This window comes from Prionailurus viverrinus, chromosome B4, assembly GCF_022837055.1.
Source record: "Prionailurus viverrinus isolate Anna chromosome B4, UM_Priviv_1.0, whole genome shotgun sequence".
Taxonomy (NCBI): domain Eukaryota; kingdom Metazoa; phylum Chordata; class Mammalia; order Carnivora; family Felidae; genus Prionailurus; species Prionailurus viverrinus.
The window spans coordinates 42,718,158-42,735,184 of record NC_062567.1 but is presented as its reverse complement, the minus strand read 5'-3'; the positions used below and the strand labels follow the sequence as shown (position 1 = coordinate 42,735,184).

Genomic DNA, 17,027 nt, shown 5'->3' with positions numbered 1-17,027 from the left:
GCCGAATGCACAGGCACACGCACACGCACACAAATATTTGGCTCTAATTTCAAAGTCGATAGACCTTGTCTATAGACGTCTATGTAGCGACCCCTGGAGAATCAGGCTAGTAATTTTGAGCCTCACGTATGCACATGGGCCTGCCGACAGGTACTCGCAATTTTGGTAAGCAGCAATTTAGGCGCCAGAAGAGAAGACACACATTCGTCTGTCCTGGTATTTGGGGGAGGAAAAGAGAAGAGAGGCAGGAAGGGTGCCCTTGTCACAATGAGAAGCGTGGGGTGGGGGGCGGCAATGAAATGACGCAGGGCAACTGAGGGGCTCACTGCTCTACGAAATGCACACACCTGACCTTAAATATGGAATGTCCCCTCCTCGGGTATTTTAGGAATTGTAGCTAACACACGGCAAGTTTGTATTCAGACTGGTGAAGGTTAAGCCCTGCAAATTATTTTAATTTATGAACAGTGAGGCAGCTGGGACAGGAGAGATACCACTGAAGGAGAGATGTGATTGAACTTCTAAAGGAAAGAGGCAAGTAAGGGCAGCATGTCTCCTACCACAGGGCAGAAAGAAATTCTTTTTATTATTATTATGATTATTATTTTAAGCTTATTTATTTGGGGGGGGGGCACAGAGAAAGCTGTAAGCCTAAGCAGCTGTGCACTGTCAGCTCAGAGCCCGGTGAGGGGCTCGAAATCACGAACCGCGAGATCCTGACCTGAGCTGAAATCAAGAGCCAGCCGCTTAACTGACTGAGCCACTCGGGTGCCCCTAGAAAACGCTTTATTTTCAGTTTTATTGACATCTATGCACACAAAGAAGTCCATTTTGAAGAGGAAAAAAATGTCGGAAAATAGATATTAAAAGTTGAAATGCTCCTTAAATAGATTAGGGGGCAGACTGGGAAATTGCCAGGAAAAGCAGGCGCAAGAAGATTTTCTAATCGTCCGTGGAAACGCAGGGGTGCGGAGAAGAGGGATCCCTTTGGATTTGCATGATCCACAAAACACAGAAGATCTACTACGGGTGTCTGAATAAAGAAGAACGAATATCCTTTTCTCCCCCTCTGGCTCTTTTAAACCACACAGGATCGTCTCTTGTGCGGGCCACAGTCCACAGAACATTCCTTTGCGAAGCATAACAAGGGCTGAACTCATTCTCATTCTGGACAGGGCCTGATCTGCCCGGTCACTGGCATGGGAGAGGCTTTCCTTTGTGTGGTTCAGCTGCGCCTGGTCCCTTCCCTCCAGGGTTCTCTTTATTCCAGGCAAACTTAAACAAGCGGGCTGCCTTTTCTCAGGATGGAGACAGTCCCTATTATCACTGAGTCCTGTGGGGTGAACAGGAGGCTGGGGTGGGGATGGGGCGGGGGGTGGGGGGAGCGGAGAGGGAGGGGCTGGCAAAAGGGAGCCTGACAGAAGCGTTTAACTTTTACAATGTTAACTCCGCAGGCCTTGGAAGACACATCCACGGCCCAAAAGGCAGATGTGACCAGGGTTCAAGCAACCTACCACCCTTATAAAACGATGCTTTTCTGGACAATATCTTCTTTTAAGGAGAATTCTCCCTCCCCCTCCCCCTTTCTTCCATCACCTCCTTCCCTGACTCTTAGGAGAGGGATTCCGAGCATTTCCAAGGCCCCATCGGTTGCCTTTTGGTGCCCAATCATCGCTCCTTCTCCAGGCTGCCTGAGCTGAAGCTGAATCAGCATTAGGAGGGGCAAACGGGGCAACAGAGGCCGGGTGAAATCATTTCAACAGATTTGTGGACACCTCATGAAACGAAACAAAAAAATCAGACTTGTAAAAGCAGCTTCTACGTAAAGATAACTAGCATTTGTGTGTGTGTGTGTGTGTGTGTGTGTGTGTGTGTGTGTGTGTGTGTGTGTGTGTCTTCTCTGCCTCGTTGCCTCTGTGTGGAGGAAATTCACAGGCAAATGGCTTTTGTAGATTTAGCCACTAAAAAAGTTGTAATCTTTTTTTCTCACCAGTTAAACTCCCTGGTATCTGAGTTGTGAAGGTTACTAATCCCTTGGTTTCAGGGCCTAAGATGGTTGCTGGGGAGTCAGGAAGATGAAAAACAAAAACAAAAACAAACAAACAACAACAACAAAAAAAACAAAGCAAAAGCAACCCCATGCCGCCTTCCAGAACCGCAGAAACATTCCGTGGCCAAAGGGAGACTCTCTCTTGCTGCCAAGTATCCTTCTCTTTGGCTCTGTTGTCTTGTCTGCAGTTTTATTCACTCCTTTGGATGGAGGCGCGAAGACGTCTGTGGAAGGGGAGGCTGGTAGAGGGAATACACTAAATCAATACAATCCGTTCACACCTTAGCTTTGCTAGGCAGTCAGATGAGCTTGTCAGGGGAAGGAGTGAGAGGACCCTCAAGTTTGAAGGATAGTGGGGGTCTGAAGCAGCCAGGAGGCAGAATGGTATAGGCACCTGAGGGAAGGAAATTTTGTTCACTTTTACCTACAGATGTTTCTGACGTATGATTCTTTTTTTTTTTTTTTAAATGTTCATGTAGTTGAGAGAGAGAGAGAGAGACAGAGAGAGAGAGTGCACCTGAGCATGGGAGGGGCAGAGACAGAGGGAGACAGAGAATCCCAAGCAGGCTCTGTGTCATCAGAGCAGAGCCCCGGGCAGGGCTTGAACTCACAAACCGTGAGATCATGACCTGAGCGGAGAGCAAGAGTCAGACGCGTAACTGACTGAGCCACCCAGGCACCCCCCCGTACGACTCCTTCAAAGGAGCTTTGACTTCTGCACTGGGAACGGTGTGAGTGTTTATAATACAGACGTTGAGTGTCCTCAGTTCTGGAGACAGACAGGGCTATGTCTGTTTTTTAACTTTGACTCGAGAGTCTGCAAAACAGCTGCCCATCACTGACAGCCCAAGGAAAGTTCGTTCACACAGTGCACAAACGCTTCCCAGCCGAGGCCGGGGCAGAGCGTGAGCCAGGTGAGGCCTCCAGGTGGTCGGCAGGCTGACCTCCTATTGTCCTGCTATTTATAAAGCATGCCGTCTACTTTGGTTTCTTGGCAAGAACTGCTAATCTGCTGGAAACATGAAATTTTGCCTTTAGCGACTTGATTGTAAAATAAAAATCAAGTCCTGTTTCCGTCACCTACTAGCACAGCAGCTGTAGAGGGTTCAATGGTGGCCCCTGCCCCCAAAAGATATGTCCATGTCATAATCCCTGGAACCTGTCAATGTGACCTTATTTATTTATTTATTAAAAAAAAAAGATCTTTGCAGATGTAATTGAGGTCGAAATCTCGAGATGAGATCATCCTGGATTATTCAGGCGGGACCTATATCTAATGACAAGTGTCCTTATGAAGGAACACAGGGGAGGGACACAGAACAGAAGAGGGTCATGTGAAGACAGGCAGAGAGCGGAGTTATGCAAACCTCTGGTTTCCTTCCTGACAGGCTTCTATTATCCACATACTGAAATTCCCTTGCCTCTCTCCAATAGTTGTCACTTTCTCTTGAATCTTCAAAAATCGCTCATTTCGCTTTCATTTCAAACAATTTCCAGTGTTTCTACCTTCTGTTTCTCTTCAACACTGCCGTTTATGATATAGTCATCTTGAATTCCTACTAGTTTGCTCTTCATTTCTGAAATGATTTTTCTTTCATTTTTAAATGTTTCCTGAGTTCTGGCCTCTTAGTTCTAAGTTTTCCTAATTCTGGTTTATGTTGTCTACCCCCGCCCCTCCATATTTAATAGTATTTTCTTTTTTTTTTATAATTTTTTTTTTCAACGTTTATTTATTTTTGGGACAGAGAGAGACAGAGCATGAACGGGGGAGGGGCAGAGAGAGAGGGAGACACAGAATCGGAAACAGGCTCCAGGCTCTGAGCTATCAGCCCAGAGCCTGACGCGGGGCTCGAACTCCCGGACCGCGAGATCGTGACCTGGCTGAAGTCGGACGCTTAACCGACTGCGCCACCCAGGCGCCCCGTTTGGTATTTTCTTAATGAATTTTAGCTCATCTGGATGGCAGGTTACAGTTGTTGAATGGTTCCATAGCCATGTCTTTAGGACACTCTTTAGGAGTGCTATTCGGCTTCTTACTTTCTTTTATCTTCTAAAAACTTTGTATGGGACTTGACCTCACTACTTTCCTATTGCGCGGTTTCATGTGAAATTGATTTTCCTGAACTTTTAGAACAAGGCGTGTTCCAACTTTACAAAGCTCTCTCTTCTATTGTGTTGACGGAGTGCTCGAATATATGGCAGCTTGCTGGTTGAAATTTCCTCCTTCTGTTTCCTTTTGGGGACCTTTCTTCCTTAGTCTCTGTTGTTCCTCTCCTATTCAACTTGCTTTCACTCTGGCAGCCTCTCAGTGTGGGGTCTTCCTGGAAGAAGGACCTGGCTGGGAAGTTCCCGAGATCACAGCTAGAACGCTCCAGACCCTTTAGACCTTGCCCCGTGTGCACTGGCTGCCTTTGGAAGCAACGAGAAGATTGTCACTTTCAGCTGTCTCTCTCAAACGGAGCCTCTGCAACGGCCGGTGAGCTCCTCTGGGCTGCCCTGGGCTTTTCCATCAAAAGCCCCACTGGATCTTGGGGCTAGCTTGTCAGCAGTTTTGCTCTTGTCCACGGGCTCTGGCCACGCGACCGTGTTGTGGGTTCTGAGAGACGTTGAAACCGACACGGCTGACGTGCCATCGTCCCAGACTCTGTCCCAGAATACTTCTGGTTTGCAAGGGCAGCACGCCCCTGGTATCTCGTAAAAGAGAGCACCAACATTCTTGCGTCTCTGGATGAACTCTTGCTGGGGTTTGTGGCAGTAAGTCAAAGAAGTGCGGTCCTTACTCTGAGAGGTCTCTGGCCACCCGAAGGGAGTCACAGCCCACGAGGAGGCGGAGACCCAGCATCCGGAAGGGAAGACACGATCAAATGGCTATAGCCTCGATGGGCATGGGATGCCAAGGGAGGGAATACTTGGCTTCTTTCATGGAAAGGACTGAAGGACTATTCTAGTGAAGATAAAATCCTCCAAATGGAAGGAATGGATGGTGGAGATGAAAGTGACAGCAGTGACAGCGGCAGAAAGACCCCCCAACCTTCTGCCGTCCTTCCACACTTCCCATCCCAAGAAGGCAAGACTGACAGATGTCAGAATTTTAAAGACTTCACGAAAACTCGACTGACTCAGCCTTTGGCCGGACACCTCAGTCCTCCTAGATCAGGGGGCCGGTCTCCTCCAGTGAGTGCCCTTCATGCTCAGCGACCAACCACAGCTCAGAGAAACAGGGAGTTACGTGTTAGCCACAGATTTCCCCACGCGAGCCCTAGGAGGAGCGAGTCAGCCGTTCATTCCAGAAAGAGCCCCACACAGCAAGGCCGCGGGCAGCTGGGCAGGTGCGGCTGGGCTTGCTGTCCACTCTAACTCGACTTTCCTGCTTTGAAAAGCCTCCTTTCTCAGTCGGGTTGCGTCTGTTTGGAAGGCCCGACCCGTCCCTGACGCCCCGGTCTCATCAAAGGATGCGGCCACATAATGATCATTTTTTCAAGTGGCTTTTTTAATGCAGCCTTTGGAAACTTTGCAAGAAATGTATCGATTTGAAATACTCAAGCTGAATTATTGAGCTTTGGCGAAGGGAAATAAATCTTTCCCACTCTCCATGCCTGTTGCCAAGTGCAGCTTCCAGGAAGCAATGACTGTCCTTTCTGGAATCGAAGCAAAAACTCAAAACATTCTATCACCTTCCCTCTACTTCACCCCTCCCCCTGTCTTCACTGGCAATTCACTGACAAAAGCACTTTACATTCATTGCTCATTTGCCTGAATAGGCATCCGAATTAGCAATGCCCAAATTAGTAATGCCTGGCTGAGGCAGCTTCCTAAATAATGAGGCCGGATCGCTTTGGCAGACCCGGAGGCCCGCGGAAAGCAAGCCTGCAACACGTCATTAGGTGAAACACTCTTCCGGTTTTATAACCAAAACTTCCCCTACAGACCTGGATGTGTCAGGTAGAGGGTATATGTTCACTGATGCCAGAGGTTAGCAAGACCGGGAGCCAGGGCTGGGGTAGGAAGGCGGGGAGAGTGCACGGGAAAGGGGGCCCTGTGCCGGAGTGTTCTAACGCACATGCCAGCATGAACACAAAAACTTCCTGACATCTGCCGTTTCTTTCATTTCAGTCTGGGGTGATCATCTCACCTGGCCGTGTTCCAGGGGAATCCCCATCATTACCACCAAAGCACAGCTTGGTCTCATTGTGCTAAGTGCTCATCCGTCCATCTCTCCATCCACGCACCCATCCGTCTAGCCGATTAGGCACCCCCTACAGACTGCATCTTGTACAAGGTGCAAGGTCCATCAAGGTGAGGGACCCAAGGCTTTAAAATCTCGGGCCGGGGCGGAAGCAGGGAATGTAAGAGACGGTCGGCAGGCCAGTGCATTAGTGCAGGGCCAGGGAAGAACTGAAGGGTGGGGAAGGGAACTGAAGGGAACTGAAGGGAAGCTTTCCTGGCAGAGGGAACAGCACGTACAAAGGCCGGGACCTACGAGAGAGCCAAAGCAGTTTGGGCAACGGAGGAGTTTCGCCAGGACAAAACGCAGAAATGCATGCGAACCTGCATTTATGTGAGGGGAGGGAGCAAGAAAGCAAGCGCTCCACGGTGATGCTGAAGAGGCACGTGAGACTTGATCTGCCCCAAAAGGCCCTCCTGCCGTCACCTGCCCAACTGCTGTTCGAAGCCCTTCCCGTCCCAGAGAACGCCAAATCCATCCTTCCAGATGCCAGGGCCCCAACGCCTTCCAGCCATCCAATCCACAGGTGAATGCTGTTGGCTCTGCCTTCAAAATGCATCCAGAATCTGACCACTGCCACCACCTCTGCTGCTACTAGCTTCGTCCCAGCCACCATCATCTCCCACCTGGACTTCTGGCACAGCTCCCCGACTGGTCCCCCAGCTTCCTCCTTTGTTCCCCTAGAGTCTATTCTCAACATACAGGCCAGAGGGATCCATTAAAACATGTCCCTCCTCTGCCCTGAATTTACATGATGTCACCCTTCGTCTCAAAATCCTCCAGGGGCTTCCCGACTCACTCAGAGTAAAGGTCAAAGTCCTTAAGATGACCTTTAGGGCCCCACATGATCTCTGTCTGAACCCATCTCCTTCCTTCCTTTCCCTCCCCCATTTTGCTCTAGCCACACTGACCTCTTTGCTGTTCTTCAAACATACCAGGCACATTCCTACCTCAGGGCCTTTGTACTTGCTGTTTCTTTAGCTGGTGTGGTTTCCTAGATATCCTCACTTCCTTTAAGTCTTCCCTGGATATTCCACATAAAACTACAAATCTGTGTTCTCAGACTCCTCCTTATCTTCTTTTTTGCCTTATTTTTTTTTCCTTAGCATTTATCACTAATCTATATACTTCACTATTCATCTTATTATTCATTTTCTTCATTAAACACATCCCCCCCCCCACCTGCCTTGTTATTTATTTATTTTTGGTGTTCACCAGATCAAAGGACATGCCTATAAAAATTGTTTTAAATGCAATCTTATTCTCTGGAAAGCTATTCAAATGAAGCCAATGTTACCATCATTAAAGTTCTTTTATCTTAACATCCAGTCTCTGAATATGCTTTCAAAAAGCCTTTGTTATGACTCCACAGGTAGACTCCTGATTAAATATATTTTGATCTTTATCGTAATTAGTTACAAAAACCGATGACAGCAGTGAAGGAACTGTTTTGATTACTGCTCTACCCTCGATGTTTCAAGCAGTTTCTGGCACACTGTGTTCAGCAAATATTTTTTTTGTTTTTTTGTTTTTTTTTCCAACGTTTATTTATTTTTGGGACACAGAGAGACAGAGCATGAACGGGGGAGGGGCAGAGAGAGAGAGAGAGACACAGAATCGGAAACAGTCTCCAGGCTCTGAGCCATCAGCCCAGAGCCTGACGCGGGGCTCGAACTCCCGGACCGCGAGATCGTGACCTGGCTGAAGTCGGACGCTTAACCGACTGCGCCACCCAGGCGCCCCTAAGCAAATATTTTTGAATGAATGAGAAGCTACGCCCTGCGAAGGAGAGATGGTATAGCATAGTGGCTAGGAGTGTGGCCCCAGGGCCAGGCTTCCTGGGTTTGAATGTCGCCTCCCCAGGTTTGAATCTTGGTTCCCTAACTTACTGGCTGCGTGATCTTGGGCCGGCGACGTACCTTTCTGCACCTTGGTTTCCTCAATGGTAAAAGTGGGATGGAAACAGGACCTACGTCGGAGAGCTGTGAGCATCAAGTCCTACACTCGGGATAGTGCCTGGCACAGACGAAGCACCTGATAAATGTCAGCCATCATGAGGAGGGCCCTTGTCCGCTGTACTGAGGACTTTAGACTTTCTCCTGAGGCTGCTAAGAGGCATTGAAGGATCTTTAACAAGGGAGTAACATAATCAGATATTGTTTTCGAAGGGTCACTCCAGCTGCAGAGCGGAAGATGAATTAGGACAGAGCAAGGCTGGTACGGGGAGAGCAGTTAGAGGCCGCTGTAGGCATGGGGGTGACAGATATCGCTAGCCTGAGCTAAAGCAGAGGGAAGGGAGAAAGGCTGGGCTCAGGCTATCATGGAGGTAGAATTGACAGAAGTTGGAGGTGAACTCTGGAGGAAGCAAGCAATGACAAAAGCCAGGCTTCTGATTCCTCCCACGAGAGCGTGGTGCCCACCCACCCTTGCCCACAGAGGACTGACGGGGAGAGAAAAATATTCATTTTGTTTACCAGGAGAGGACCGCGGGGCAGCTAGGGGAGCGGCCCCATCTGGAGTCGTGTATGTGCACCTGGCACCGAAGGGAAAGACCTAGGCTAGATATAAAAGATAGTTAGGAGTTATCATACGAGCGATTTTTGAGGCCCCTGGGGGAGAGGAGACGGCAAGAAACCATTGAAGCGGTAAACCATTTCAAACAGGTCCACCCCTCGAAGGATGGGGCAGCAAGAGACAAACCAGGGGCGAGTACATCTCGCAAGCCGAGACAGCGTGTCAGAGACACTCTTTTCAGAGAGCTCTTGTCAGAATCTTGGCTGTGAAGGAAAAAAAGACACGGGGTGGTAGTGAAGAGCGATATAGAATCCAGGCAGGCTTCTTCCAAGATGGGAGGAACTGGTTGCACCAGAGAAAGAGTATGGAGAAGGGACAGGGTAACCAACTGGGGAGGCTGGGGTAGAGGACGTTGAGCTCAGGGGAAAGGGCAGGAACACATCTCATTAGGAAAGGCCCCGCGCGTCCTGAAGCTAGGGCCTCAGGCAGGTAGGCGAAGGGTGCAGGCGAGGGCTGAGGTGGGCTGACTGTTGGGAGGAGGGTGGCACTGGAGGTTAGGGAACCCGGCTCTCGACGGTGACGCCAGCCACAGGGAACACGAGAGTGCTGTCGAGGGGCGCTCGAAGGCTTGAAGAGCAGTGGCCACATGAGGGTCGTACAGTGAACACAGGGAAGCCGACCCATTCCCTTCTGGGCATGCAGACCGGAGGCTCAGAGATGCCAAGCTCCCCATGGCAATGGGCATAAGACCCAAAGCACAAAGTTATTCAGAGAGGACATACAGTGTTCTCAGGGAAGTCTTCCTCAAGGACCATTCCCATTGCTCCTTTGATGAAAAACCTTCAAGACTCTCCACCAAGGCATACAGAATAAAACCGCTCTCTTTAAAGACACATTCAACACCTACCCTTTTCCCTTCCCAAGACCTTTTACTGACACCCCCTTTACACCCGTCCCGGTCCAGGCTCTCTCCAGCTGTGTCTTAGCTCACAGGCTTGTTTCTTCTGACCGGAGTCCACATTCCCCCCCGTGAGGGCCTGCTGAAACTCCCCCCTCCTTTAATGCCTGGAAGGAAAGTCACTCTTTCCGTGAACGAAGCCTTCTTCCAAAAAATGTCTTCCCTCCTGCCTTTTTGCTTCCAGAGCGCTCTGAAGCTGTATATACAATTTCCAGAAGCTGAGTTAAATTGGATTTATCCGGGCTCATGTCTTCTTCCTCACTAAGCAATAAGCTCCGAACGCAAGCCTATTTGTGTTTGACTCGGTGCCCCCCAGGGAAGTGTTCGTGCACTTGACCTGGCATGGTGGAGGGCCTGGGTGTGCCGTCTGCAGCCATAGAAAGACCAGGAAGACTTCTTGACAAGTAATCAAGTGTATTAAAATTGAATATACCCTATCAGTGTATCTTTCTGGCTAGAAAAGCATATTCCTGGTTGAGTAGGCATTGAGCTAGCTCATCAGTGGAATTAGTCCTTGGAGTTCCAATACGAGGCCAGTAGAGCACATTTTAACCCCTAATCAACCTGATGGGAAGGGGAATCAACCTTCCCCTAATCCAGGAAGCTCCCCTTCCTTCCTCAGTTTTCCTCTCTTGGCATCTTAGAGACATTTTTCCTTTCTGATATACTTCGTCGTTCACCCCTATTTCTTCAACTTCATCATACCATATAGCAGATATGGGAGCATCACACACACGGGATCTCTTTTGTTTGTTTTTGTTTTCTTTGCTTTTAAGAGAATAATTACTGAAAGAGTATTAACTTCTGGCATTTACTTTTTTTTTTTTTTAAGTTTATTTGGAGAGAGAGGGAGAGAGTGAGCACAAGTAGGAGAGGGGCAGAGAGAGAAAATCCCAAGCAGGCTCCACGCTGTCAGCTCAGAGCCCAACGTGGGGCTCGAACTCACCAACTGTAAGATCATGGACCTGAGCCAAAACTGAGAGTTGGATGCTTAGCCAACTGAGCCACCCGGGTGCCCCTAACTTCTGGCATTTAAAGGAAAAACGTAAGTGAGATTTTACCATACACCTCGTGCTTTGGGGATGCTATCTGTTTGAGCCTCACCACAGCTCTGGAAGGGGACATTGTTGCCGTCACTTGGCAGATGAGAAAGCGCAGGCCCGGGCAGAGGGGTGACATAGATCCTGAGTCCAATGCATGGTGGAAGCAGGACTCACAGCCTAGCTTGTCCGACTCCAAAGTTCAGGTCCCCCTAGCCTCCCAACATCACTGCACACTACCGAGTGGCTCTAAGGGCTGGGGAGCCCAGCCCCCTCCACCCTGAGGATGGTCATGGGACACGCTATCTCTGACTTGGGACTTTGAACATTTCCATTCTAAGTGAGTCCAACGGAAGGATGGAAAGAAGGTGGAATCTGGTTAAAGTTTCCATTTGCTATGGAGAAATATCAAAGGAAAAGCAGGAGGCAGCTGAAACTGAGTGACTTAATGCCATCAAATTGTCAGCTGCAGCACGGACCCTTTCGCTGACACCTCCCACCCTTTCTAACTCAGCCCCCGGCTCTGTGGCACCCCACCATCCTTTGGTTTAAACAGAGGAAGAGGGCCGACTGCGGGCACGCAGAGGGAGAGGGACAGGGAAGCCAGGAAGGCTTCTCTCCCCCTGCTCATTAGTCTCTGTATATCTTGAGATCTCTCCTCTACCCAGTAAAAAGTAAAAGGGTCAGGTAGCTAGCTGAGCCCCAAGTTGGAGCAGTGAACTCTTTTATTTTTAATTGTTTTAATGTTTATTTATTTTTGAGAGAGAGAAAGAGACAGAGCATGAGCGGGGAAGGGGCAGAGAGAGAGAGGAAGACACCGAATCCGAAGCAGGTTCCAGGCTCTGAGCCATCAGCACAGAGCCCGAGGTGGGGCTTTGAACTCACAAACTATGAGATCATGACCTGAGTCGAAGTTGGACGCTTAACCCACTGAGCCACCCAGGCACCCCTGGAGCGGTGACCTTTTTAAAACAGAAAGTCGACTACATTATTGCTTTGCTTTAAATTTTCAGAAACTTCCCAGGGCCTTTCTAAGCTCCTACTTAACTTGCCATGTCGTCCTCCGGCTGACCCAGCTCCAGGCGCATGGGCACGCTCGGAATTCCTAGAAGCACTGTGTTCTCTGGCTTTTGCACAGACCACCCCCTCTGCCAGGGTCAGGGTGTTTCTGTTTGCTGCCCGGCAAACCATGCGCACTTCAAAACAGACTAAGATTCCTCAGGGGCCACCTTTTGAAATGGACACGTCATTCTAAGAAGTGTGAACAGTGGGTGCAGGAGGCGGGGTGGGGGCACGGAGGAAGAAAGGCTAATGGAACCGCCTACTGCATCATTTTTTGAGTTTCAAACTCTACAACAACTTCAGGTTCCAGGCATTTCTATTATACCCAGCATACCCGTCTCTGCCCCCGGTCACATGAATTTATTTGTTGCGTCTTGTCCACAAATATCCCCGAGCCTAAGTCAGCATTCCTACCAAGTCCTTCCCCTGGATGTCCTTGTCGTCTGAGCTAAGTCATGGGAAAGGGACACATGACCTTATACCTGGCAACAAAGGGCTTTCAAACACTTTATCTCATTTGGCTCTCCTAATAACCATGTGGGTCCGCAGTGCAGGCATTACTGTTCTTATTTCCAGCTGTGCAGCCAAAGGGGCAGGAGGCTAACCGGCTTGCTCAAAGTTGTCTGAGCTTCACATTGAGGTCTTCTGGCTTCTGGCCCAAGGTCTGTCTAACCCACTGAGCTCCGAAAGTAGAGGTGGCCCCATGGGTCAGTGTCCTCAAAGGTCATCTCAAAACTCCTCCGCCTGTTTTCAACCCAGCACTGGGGGACCATTCACCTTAAAGGGTGACCGTATTGTATCAGGGAATTATGGGCATCAAGGAATCACGGATAAGGAATTAGAAGGCTTTGTCCAAGCCTGACTCATTTGGATAGGACTCACCGTCTTTGAGCTTATTTTCTCATCTGGAACGTAGGAGTCACTGTTTCTTTCATGCCCACCTCACACGGCTGTTATGAGCTCAGATGAAGCCATGAACGTGAAGGTTCTCTGATGTTACCATACGGCACCATTAAATGATAAGTAGGTGATAAGCATGGGAACTGATGGGCGCCCAAGAGAGCAGGTGCATCCTTTTCGGTTGTTCTAGGCTGTGTTTCCTCCTCCTTTAGCTCTTGTGGGGCCCCAGCTCTCAACTCCCTGAGCTTAACCTGCAGAAGTGGCATCAAGGACCCTGCCCCTAAACTGGGGCTATACCAGTTAGCCTCCTGCGTGGTACCAGGCAGAGGCGGTGGGGGAGGGGGTGTTCTGCTCCCATCTCTTTCCCCGCGGTGCATTTTGTTGTTACTAACCCCTCTCCTGCACGCCTGTAGCATTCCGGTGTCTTGGCTAAGGTTGCCTTGTTTCATGACATACAGTTATGTTTCTGGATAAGGTTTCCTTCAAGGAAAAGGATAGAAACCACAGCTCACAAAACCTGAGAGAGAGGTGCACGGCTCAGTATAGAGGGCCACTGACCTGAGCCACTGTGACGTGGATGCCAAACTACTGTTGGTCTCTGGATCTTGCTGTCAAACCCTGGCACAACTCAGGGAAGTGTGAGTACCACTCAGGACACATTCAGGCACAAGTCAGTACGCCTCATGAAGTTGGGCTACAATCTTTTTTTTTTTTTTAACGTTTTTTATTTATTTTTGAGACAGAGAGAGACAGAGCGTGAACGGGGGAGGGGCAGAGAGAGAGGGAGACACAGAATCGGAAGCAGGCTCCAGGCTCGGAGCCATCAGCCCAGAGCCCGACGCGGGGCTCGAACCCACGGACCGCGAGATCGTGACCTGAGCTGAAGTCGGACGCTTAACCGACTGAGCCACCCAGGCGCCCCCAGGCTATACTCTTAAAGAGCAACAACAGTGACTGTTTGGGTTGATCTGTCCCACACTTTGGCGACTCTATTTATGATATTTCATGCCCGCCACACCTGCTCTGAAAAAGAAATTTCGTTTCCCTGTAAGGTCTGAGACTTAATCAGCTGTAGCTTAGACCCCAAATACTGAAATTATTTTTTTTTAAAGGTTTGGTTAACAATATGAAGAAAGAAGAAAATATTTTCTTTTTCTTTTTTTTTTTAAGTTTATATATTTATTTTGAGAGAGACAGAGACAGCGTGAGTTGGGGAGGGGCAGACAGAGAGGGAGAGAGAGAGAGAATCTGAAGCCGTCTCCACACTGTCAGCATGGAGCCTGACGCCGGGGCTCAAACTCACAAAACTGTGAGATCATGACCTGAGCCTAAACCAAGAGTTGGACACTCAACCAACTGAGCCATCCGGGCTCCCGGAGAAAGAGAAAATATTTCAAATTGGTACTACCCTGGGAAATCATGGTGGACATAGAGTTGGACTCCACTAACAAAGATTTGAATATAATACAATAGACACAACATAAAAAACGCTTTTAAATACAGTTTAATCTTGGGGCGCCTGGGTGGCTCAGTCGGTTAAGCGTCCGACTTCAGCTCAGGTCACGATCTCGCGGTCCGCGAGTTCGAGCCCCGCGTCGGGCTCTGGGCTGATGGCTCGGAGCCTGGAGCCTGCTTCCGGTTCTGTGTCTCCTTCTCTCTCTGCCCCTCCCCCGCTCATGCTCTGTCTCTGTCTCAAAAATAAATACACGTTAAAAAAAAATTAAAAAATAAATAAATAAATACAGTTTAATCTTTCTTTGGTTCTTGAGCAGGTAATTCGGCATCTTACAGAAGTTCACGGTCACCGTTATAAACATCAGTTGTCCCGGTACTGGTGACATACAGAATGTGCCAGTTAATAACAGCTTTACAGATTCACAGCAAATCAGATAGTAGACATTTTACTGTAACTGGGATCAGGACGGTTAAAAGAATGAATGCATTTTTCCAAAAGAGCCTAAGTCAATTCTAGGAAATAATTCACGCTCTGTGAGAACAGGGCAGAATTTACAAGGAAGTGCTTGGTACTCCCTGGAAGAATGTGTTCTAACAGAAAAAGGAACAACACAGCTCCAGTAGAGTCACTTGCACTCCTGATAGCAAACCAGGACTTCGTTGCAGTGTCGGCCTCTCCCAGGACCGTGACTTTTAACCAGTCTGTCTGCAATGACCTGGTCGGCACCAGTGATGTAATCTGCTCGATAGACCCCCGGCCTTCCCCCAGAGGAAGATAACCTTGCTGTAAGATCCCACTCTTGGACAGAAGGACAGAAACTTCCTTTTTCTGCCCCTTCTGGTAATAAAAGCCTTCCATTTTGTACACCTCTTTTTTTTTTTTTTTAATATTTATTTCTTTTGAGAGAGTAAGAAAGCAGGAGCAGGGAAAGGGCAGAGAGAGAGAGAGAGAGGGAAAGAGAGAATCCCAAGCAGGCTCTGTACCATCAGTGCAGAGCCCGACACGGGACTCGATCCCATGAACTGTGAGATCGCGACCTGAGCCGATATCAGGAGTTGGATGCTTGACCGACTGAGCCACCCAAGCGCCCCTGTAGAGCTCCTTTCTATCTGCTACATGGGATGCTGGCCAACTTATGAATTGATGAATAGCCAGTTTGATCTTTATTTACTCAGTTGAATTTTGTGTTTTAACCGATTTAGTGGCAGTGGTGGGACTGAGGGAGCCTTCCAACAGCTTTGGGGACAGTGAGAAATACAGGTGTGGTACCCACAAACCCTGCTGAGTCCCGACTTTCTCACCATTTCCAAGGGCCACAGAGAGGTTCCTCTCTGTTGAGCTCCACTCTCTTTGAGTCAAGCTCCTGATCGAACTGGCTTTCCTGTCTGCAATTCCCCGTTTTGGAAACCCAGTCCAGTCCACAGTCTTCATTTCTGGGGTTTGCTGGTTCAGTCTTTGCCCCACTTCCCCCAGGTCCAGGTTGGGAACCGCTGGTGGAGTGTGCAAGGCCTTCTCTTGGCCAGGCCACAGTGATGTCTCCTGGCGTTAAAGTCCACACGTTTGTTTGTCTTGTTTCGTGTAGATAAAGGCTATTGAGAAAGGGGATCTGGGAAGCCAAAAAGGCAACAATTTGGTGGGCAGGGGTCTAGAGCTTAAAAGCTAAGTGCTCACCACCTAAGCCGACGACTTCCACGTTAGGATGAGTTGGTCATGGAATGAATTAGACTGACGGTGGGTTTTCTGCCAATCTCCAGAAAATTTCCGTGCAGTGAGATACGCTGTAAAACAGTATGTGATTTCCAACCCAGACGCACACACCTCTCAGGTATTAGCTTGACTCCCAGAGGCCCAAAGCCTTAGCAAGTAAACAAAAACTACACACACACAGCAGGGCGCCTGGGTGGCTCAGTCGGTTGAGCGTCCGACTTCGGCTCAGGTCACGATCTCGTGGTCCGTGAGTTCGAGCCCCGAGTCGGGCTCTGGGCTGATGGCTCAGAGCCTGGAGCCTGTTTCCGATTCTGTGTCTCCCTCTCTCTGCCCCTCCCCCATTCATGCTCTGTCTCTCTCTGTCTCAAAAATAAATGTTAAAAACACACACACACACAAAAAACTACACACACAAAAACTTTAAATCCTAAAGAGACAGGGATGCCACCTTCTGTCACACCTGCTTATTTTATGTTTGGCAACTACAGTCTGAGATGCTGTAGATATCTAGAAAAACGGCAAAATCGTGCCAAAAACAACCTACGGTGACAGTGGCCATTATGGTGAACGTTCCAGTTAGACAAGATTGTTCACTAAAGTGCAGCTGGAGGGGCGCCTGGGTGGCGCAGTTGGTTAAGCGTCCGACTTCAGCCAGGTCACGATCTCGCGGTCCGTGAGTTCGAGCCCCTGGGCTCTGGGCGGATGGCTTGGAGCCTGGAGCCTGTTTCCGATTCTGTGTCTCCCTCTCTCTCTGCCCGTCCCCCGTTCATGCTCTGTCTCTCTCTGTCCCAAAAATAAATAAATGTTGAAAAACAAAAAAATTTAAAGTGCAGCTGGAAACAAAGGTTCCTGAATGAAACGCACAGAATGGGATACCTATTTTAATTGGTATGCGGCGGTTTCGAAAAGGCTTCAAGATTCCGAAGCTGCTTCGTTACGAAATTTACCGCAAAAGGCTAATGAAAAACTAAAGACACAAGACGTACCTGAAACAAAAGACAGCAAGGCTGACGTGACTCCTCCTGTTCTCTTCTCCCCTCATTTACCTGAGTTCTCATGTTCTACTAACTCTCTATCTGAACTGCCTTTCCACTCCAAAGAGTATTAAACAGTTA

General features: G+C 48.9%; 1 protein-coding gene across 6 annotated transcripts in view; it reads right to left on the bottom strand.

Moving 5' to 3' along the window:
* Positions 1–17,027, bottom strand: part of ETV6 (ETS variant transcription factor 6) — a 257,342-nt gene that overhangs the window by 65,886 nt on the left and 174,429 nt on the right. The window lies entirely within an intron of this gene.